Consider the following 8,118-nt stretch of genomic DNA (forward strand, 5'->3'; position numbering starts at 1 on the left):
CTAAACCTGCAGACTAACACTAAGGTGCGAGCAAATCTCCAGAACAACAGTGTTAGTAAAAAACAAAATACAAACTAACACTGAGGTGCAAACAAAGCTCCACAACAACAGTGCTAGCAAATTAATTGCACAAAAAAACACAAAAAACAATATAAGAAAAATCACCTGCTCTATGGCTCGCTGCGGATGTGTTGTGCTCGTTGTCTATCGCTCATATAAAGCTCCAACAACTCTATCTCCATCTCTCTAGAAATCCCAATCACATCAGTTCATTCGAACTGCCATGGCGTCCTCTTTTTATAAGTATAAATATATTTCGATCGAAGTATACTTCAATCTAAATCTTTTTTATTCCGATATGCGCGTATAATACGGATATATAGCATATACATTTGTAATATATATACGATTTATAATATACGAGCATATAAATGCAGCTTAGGAGGGCACCTTGTGGCCTTGGGGTCATAGGATGTGTAGAGCATAGAGAGGTTCTTACTAGCATACACGGGACCTATGGCCTTCAGGCCATAGGTTGCCAATATAGAGCATAGATCGGTTCTTACTAGCATAGAGACCAAATAATGATTTATACCTGGGGCCATAGGGTGCCAAAACAATGAGGGTTTTTTTGAAACAATCAGGGCACCTTGTGGCCATCGGGCCATAGGATGTCAATATAGAGCATAGAGAGCTTCTTACTAGCATAGAGGGAGTCCTATGGCCTTCAGGCCACAGTGTGTCAATATAGAGAAAATAGAGGTTCTTAATAGCATAGAAAGGACCCTACGGCCTTCAGCCTAAAAGGTCTCCTCAATATAGAGCAAATAGTGTTTTTTACTAGCATAGAGAGCAGCATATGGCCCGGGGGTCCATAGGTTGCCAAAAACACCTCATGAAGGGTTTCTTCAAAACATAGAGGGCACCTTGTGGCCTTGGGGTCATAGGATGTATAGAGCATAGAGAGGTTCTTACTAGATACAGAGGACCCTATGGCCTTCAAGCCATAGGGTGCCAATATAGAGCATAAATTGGTTCTTACTAGCATATTGGCACCCTATGGCCTTCAAGCCATAGGGTGCCAATATAGAGCATAAATCGGTTCTTACTAGCATAAAGAGACCAAATAGTGCTTTATACCTAGGGCTATAGGGTGCCAAAACAATGAGGGTTTTTTTGAAACAATGAGGGCACCTTGTGGCCATGGCACCATAGGATGTCAATATAGAGCATAGAGCAACAACATAGAGAGCTTCGCAAATTCATGAAGAATCGATAATATCCAAACCGAGTTACCTCATTAAATAGTTTGAATTTCCCGTTTGATCTTGCTTGCTGGGTAGTATCTTCTAGTACCTTCAACCTGTAAGAATTTTCTTGATAGCTGTGAGCTTACAGCCATTCTTGTTAGTTCTTGATTTTATTCAACAAAACTTAGCACACAATTCCCTACACAACCTCAACAATTTGGGTCCAATTTCAATTTTGAAGGAAGCACCAGGTTGCTATGTACTAGCTCTTTGTATGGTAAGTTTTTGTCTCTGTTCTGACTCAAAGGTACATGGATCACGATCTATGTTAAGAAGCCGATTGAACTTGTGTTGCCATCCTCAGATTTAACATGATTAAGAAGTCTTATGGTACCATTTTTTTAAGAAATAAACCTCTGGATTAGAGGCTAAGTTGATTTTTTCACTTTGCCTGAGCGTTCTGTGAGTTCTGAGCTGTTGGGATGGTTTCTTGCACCCAAATTCAACTCTAGAAGGACCACTAGACTCTCTGTGATGCTCTCTAGCTATGGTACCAGTTTGGTATCAATTTGTGTCAGGGGAACATGGATCGCGACCCATGTTCCTTTGTATCAAAATACACTGAATTTTGTCCCACAGCTAGTCCTTGGCCTAGTGATGCTGGCTATATGGTTTTTGAATGCTTTAAAGCTTTTTAGGACAGACAAAAGTCAGTTTTAAGATTTATTTTAGTGGTTTCCCCCTTGGTCTTATTTTTGCCCCCTTTTGCCCTCTTTTTAAATTTTTTGATATGGGTCCTTTAGGAGAAAGTGTTTCAATTGTTATCACTTCCTTTCTTGCCTTTTATGAGCTCAAAATTCCAAAAAGGTACATGGATCGCGATACATATTTGGCAAGATTTTGAACTGACACTTTGTGAGCTGATCACACAAGGTATGATGATGCTATTCCCCAAGTATTTTTGGATTTGATCAGTTTTCTCCAAGTGAGAAGCAAGATTTTGTGTCTGTTTTGCGGTTTTTTTTGCAAACAACTCCTTTTCTGGTATTTTGACCAGCTTTTTTCAGTGCTTGTCTATGTCTCCTTTTGGAAAAGTTGTTCACTTAGTAATCAGGAGTACACTGGTCAAATCTTACTGTCAGATGTCTACGTGGAACATGGATTACGATCCATGTTAGGAAGCATCTGTACATGAAATTTGGTTCTGTTGATTCCCTGCTTCTACTTGATCCCAATTCTCATCCTTTTTTGAATTTGGACAAGTAAAAGTTCATTTTTTCATTGTTTTCTCCTTTTTTCAAGGTTTCGCTCTGCTTACCCCAATCTTTTGATTTTCCTGATCTTTTAGCATTCTATTTTTGACCAAACTCAAGGTTCTAATGCCTAAGAACCTGTTCTAAGCAAAGGAAATAGTTTTAGCACATTTTGCCCAAAAGTTACATGGATCGCGATCCATGTTGGACAAGCAATTTAAAAGTTTTTAACATAGTCTTTTTTAGCCAATGTTTTTATCCCCTTCTTGAAAGTTTTGTAGGGTTTGGTCCAGTTTTGAAGCTCTGACCATCACTTCTTCAACTTTTTAGAGTTATGGTCTTCAACACCAAAATAAGGTTTTTGACACTTTTTCCCTCGATCCTTTTGGCCCCAAATGATGGTGTAATTTGTTTCCTAACCTACTCCTATAAACTAAAATGAATCTGCAAACATAGTTGAACTTAACAATACAAAAATAACAACAAAGTGTGTGGTGGACAGCCCTTTCCAAGCATGTGACAAATCAAAGAACAAAATACTATCTTGCACTTCACTCACAACTTTCTTTGCTCTTAAGGAATAGCACTGGCTAGACACGGACTCCAGTCTCTATCAAGCACTAAACCTACGTCTAGTTGCTTCACTATCTATGTGTAAGCAGAACGGGTATCAAAAGTTTGAAGGGATTTTTTTTTTTTGTACATTTAGTCACTCACCTCCTAAGGATCGGTTTCCCTGGCAAAGACGCCAATGTTAGCGGGTCACCGCGAACGGACATCTGCAGCATAGCTCTTTTGCACTAACATAATTTCAATATGCAAGGAAGCGACTCGGGATGGGGCACGGAGACTTAATGAGAGTGTCAATATCACCCAAGTGAACTCGGGGGACTACTCATTCTACACCAAAAGCAAATCAACCACTTCCTAGTCAGACAATCAATATGCGTTCAATCTCACCACTCTAGGTCATCACGCCTTTTCGGCATCCAAAAAAATCTGGAGCGCCACGAAACTTAAGGAGAGGTATCACAACACTTAAGGGCTCAGTCCCAAGTTCTGTTACCATCTGGGAAGGTACATAAATCACAATCCATCACAAAAAAAGTGCAGATAACTGAAATAGAAGTACTTGGAAAGGTCTTTCTTAAGCATACAAACACTTATCCATGGTCAAAACATCAAAAACCAACCATTTTAACCTCCAAATCAATGCATTTAGCTCACAAACAATGCGTCACAAACCACAACAAAATTGGAAATTATTACACTTGAATTGTAGAGCAAGAGACAAGGAATGCAATGTGCTATTCGGAAACAAATTCTGATTACCAGCTCAGGAGAAAAGAAGATTCAAGTTGTAGCAAGAAGAGGCCTCCACAGTGCACGTTTTTTATTCTTCAAGTTAATGATAAATCTTTTCTCAAAACTAAAGGTTTTGACTTTAAAAGTTAAGGGGGCTTTCCCACGACCATCCGGCCTCTTACAAGGGTGTAGACTCAGAGAAGTAAGGAGGGTATTGTCTAATTACATCATGATTACTACTCGTCCTAGGCTGAATTACATGGCTTTCTTCAAAACAGTAGAGATTTTGTAGGGTTTGGTGTGCATACACCTGTATATGCCTGTATCCACCAAACATGAATCATGGCTTATGGTGCACATCGAGTTAGAAAACAAGGAGTCCCTCTCTCAGCAGAAAAACCTATTGTATGTACCATGGCTGATGAGGTAAAGATAAAGATCATCCTTGACAATAGTTGGATCTACCTCAAAGGAAAGGGTTGTAATGTATATGAGGATCGCACTCTTATGCAACAAAATGTACGTCGCAAAGCGAATGAGGAAAGAAGTAAGAAGGTTAAGCTGTCATCTCAAGAAGAAAATTCACTTGAGGAGGATGCAAGTCCACCCAATAAATAGGGACACATGATCTATGAGACCAACTCACGCTTGCGAATAAGCTTTTGGAATTGTAACGGGTATCCATGGAATGCGGAAATTGGCATTGATGAGCTTACGAGTCCGATGTGATACTTCTTGTCAAAACATGGGAGCATGATGTGCAACAAGTTCTTGGATTTAACAAATACGATGTGCATTCTTTGATGTGGGCCAAAAATGCAAAGCAATGTAGAGGCCAAGGAGGCGTAGCATGTATGATCAAAAAGGGTTTGAAAGATGTTTCCATTGTCAAAGAAGATAAGTATAAATGCTACTTATGGATGAAAATCAGCACACCAAATGGTCAAGTCATAATTGTGGCTGGTTGCTACATTCCTCCCATGAATCCAAATTTTATGCTCGCTTGGATATGATAGAGATCATCCCTTTGTTGAACTAGAGATGGACATTGCTCATTACAAGGACCCAGGTGAAGTCATTGTCTTTGGAGACATGAATGCTCGCACAAATACATTACAACACGACACACAACAAGTCAACATGCCGCATGTCTCAAGAAGAATGGATGACTTATACATGTATAATCGAAGTTCTAATGATGCAAAAGAATTGGATCACTATGGAAAGTCACTTCTACATATGTGCAAGAGTACCGGAATGCGCATTGCAAATGTTGTATCTTTATGGCAAGGCACCAATGACTTTACACGTAGAAAGCACAATGGTGATAGCGTGATTGACTATATGTTGTTTTTGAAAGCCACTCTAGAATGCATACAAAGCTTTACACTTGGTGAATGGAATCCGAAATTGCATCATAGGATGTTATGTATTGACCTCAAGTGTGGTAAAAGACCCGAGCATGTAGCCTCCAATCATGATGTGAATCATTCGTACCTACGTCTAGACTTTAAATGAGCACTTATATATGCTGATATGGTGGACCAAATGTTAAGCATGGTAGAGTATCAAGAGAGCTTAACATTAGAATGCAAGTGGAAAGTTTTCAAAGAAATAATTTTCTCTTGTGCAAAGGACGCTTTTCGGTGAAACGCATGTCTTGCAAAAGGTCTAAGAAGGGTAGCACCAAGAAGGAATGGTTTGACATGGAATGTAATCAAGCCTGAAAACACTTGCTAAGGTTGGATGCAAGTAAAGACAAGGAGGTTTACTTGAAACATTCACACATACAAAGCACTTGCTCAAAAAAAGAGAAGGTGGAAAGTCAAAAAACAACTTCTTTTAGCGCAAGAGAAAGCACGTGCATGTGGCAAGTTTTGGCAAAATCTAAAAGACAAGCGTGTTGAGAGCTTTGGTGACTTGACTCTTGAGGATATGTTTACGCCTTGCACGAACCTCTATGACCAACCCAATGTTGATAAGATGGAGTGTTGTACTCCCTTCCATTTATGCCTCCCTTCTTTACCATTGAAAATGTATGCCGCGCGCTTGAGACCTTCAACGTGTCAAGGCTGAATTGATTAAATGGACAAGCAAAAAAAAACGATATTGGATACACAATATGTTTAACCTCGCACTTCAGCATGGCATGCCTCATGATTGGGGTGCAAATTGGATCAAACCTTTGCACAAAGGAGGAGATATAAACAATATGAACAACTATTGTACTATAAATAACAACAAACATGTGTTTGGCCAAGCAAGTTTTCCAAAGCATCATAGTACTATTGATCACCTTGTCACTCTTCAAGATCTTATGGAAGCGTCTCGATTGAAAGGAAAAAAGTTGTATTGTTGCTTTGTGGATTTTAAGAAAGTTTTTGACATGGTACCACGAGGAAATCTTTGGAGACGTATGCAAATTCTTCAATTGCCGAGAGAATCTATGCATGCAATCTTTCGCATCTACCAAAAAGTGATATGTCGACTACATATGGGAGATGGAATTTCAGAATTTTTTGCAAGCACCATTGGTGTCAAACAAGGATGCCCCACTTTCCCCAACCCTCTTTGGGCTACTCATTGATGAATTGGAATGCATGGTTCTTGATTTTATGCAACAAGAAGGTATAGAAGAGGTTAAGAATGGTAATGCAGTGATCATGCTTTTGATTTATGCCGATGATGTAGTGCTCTTGGCACATACCTTAGAAGATGCAGAAAAGCTTATGAGTGTCTTGGAACGCTTTTGCCTACATAGCGGGCTGATTGTGAATGGATCCAAAACCAAGGTTATGCTTGTAAAGACCCTCAATGACGAAAATCCATGCATTGTATACAACAATAAGCAACTTGAAGTGGTAGATAGCTTCAAGTACTTTGGCCTTGAGGTTCCATCCAATCATAAATGGAAGGATTGCGCAATGTGTTGCTTGGAAGCCGGAAAGAGGGTTTATTATGCATTTGAGAACATGTGAAATGCTGGAGAGATCAAGTGTTGGGCTCTCAAAAAGTACCTCTTTGACACATTGGTGGCACTTGTGCTTCTTTATGGAGTGGAGGTGTGGGGTGGTAGCATTGGGAAGTCTACTTGGAAAGAGTTTGAGAATGTCCAAAAGCATTTTCTCACCAACTTTCTCCAAGTCAAGACACAAACACCCTACATGCTCTTACTTCTTGAGTCCGGATGACTTCCCATTGAGGTCTTGGGCATGCAAAGGGTTGTGGAGTACATGCTTAAGAAACAACGTAGACCTTTGTATGGACTTCCTAGAATCACATATGAAGCAAGTCAAAAGGTCCAAAAGACATGCAAGAGCAAAATACTAAGTTCAGAATGGATGCTTGACATCAAGAAATGGTTTGGAAGATGGGATGCATGTCACTTGGTCAAGGATGCATTGATTGACTCCCAAGTTAATGAGGCCTTCTTACAACGCCAATGTATCATCGCTTATTGGGAGAAATCCAAAGGTTCTCGCTTCAGTCATTACACCACACACATTGCCCCAAACTACAAATCTCTCTTCTTCTCTGAACGAGGTAATCGAACCCATCCCTACATCCTTGAGCCCATCCCGTTGAGTGCGATCTGCACCATTGCCTCCATTCATCTTAGCTCCCATTCTCTATGCTGCGAGACAGGACACTGGGGCACTTGCGAGGAGTCTCATCGACTTTGCACCTTATGCCCTCGTCAAGTGTGAGAGAGTGAGTACCACACACTACTTGGGTACTCAGCTTTTGACCACATTAGGTCCTCTTTTCCCCATATATTCATCCATGAGCTCTCCCTACATACCTTCCTCTCCCAGCCATGATGTGAACTCTCTATCGCAATGCTCATTTCAGCCATTTTTGAGCAAGAGTCACTTATGACCTCCACTCACACCACGTGACATGTTCATTTGGTCCCATAGGTCATATTTGACCTCTGAGGACAATAATAGAACTATCTCCCTCTCTCTCTCTCTCTCTCTCTCTCTCTCTCTCTCTCTCTCTCTCTCTCTCTCTCTCTCTCTCTCTCTATCCTTTTGACCTAGTAGATAACAGTTCACTCTTTTGATCATAACTTGTTCATCCGAACTCCGATTTGAGTGACCTATGGACTCAATCAAAGAGCACGACGCCCTCTATGTAAGTTTTTCAATTTTTGAAACCTTAAAGATTGTATAAAGCTTAATAAAACTGATATGATTATTGAAAAAGCAATGTAGAATTGTCTGACTATGGAAAATACTGGTTATTTTGGAACCATAATCATGACTTTACTAGGGTTAGAAATTTTTAGAACTGAATTCCGATAAAAA

This window comes from Adiantum capillus-veneris, chromosome 4 (assembly GCF_014529385.1).
Source record: "Adiantum capillus-veneris isolate H3 chromosome 4, ASM1452938v2, whole genome shotgun sequence".
Lineage (NCBI taxonomy): Eukaryota > Viridiplantae > Streptophyta > Polypodiopsida > Polypodiales > Pteridaceae > Adiantum > Adiantum capillus-veneris.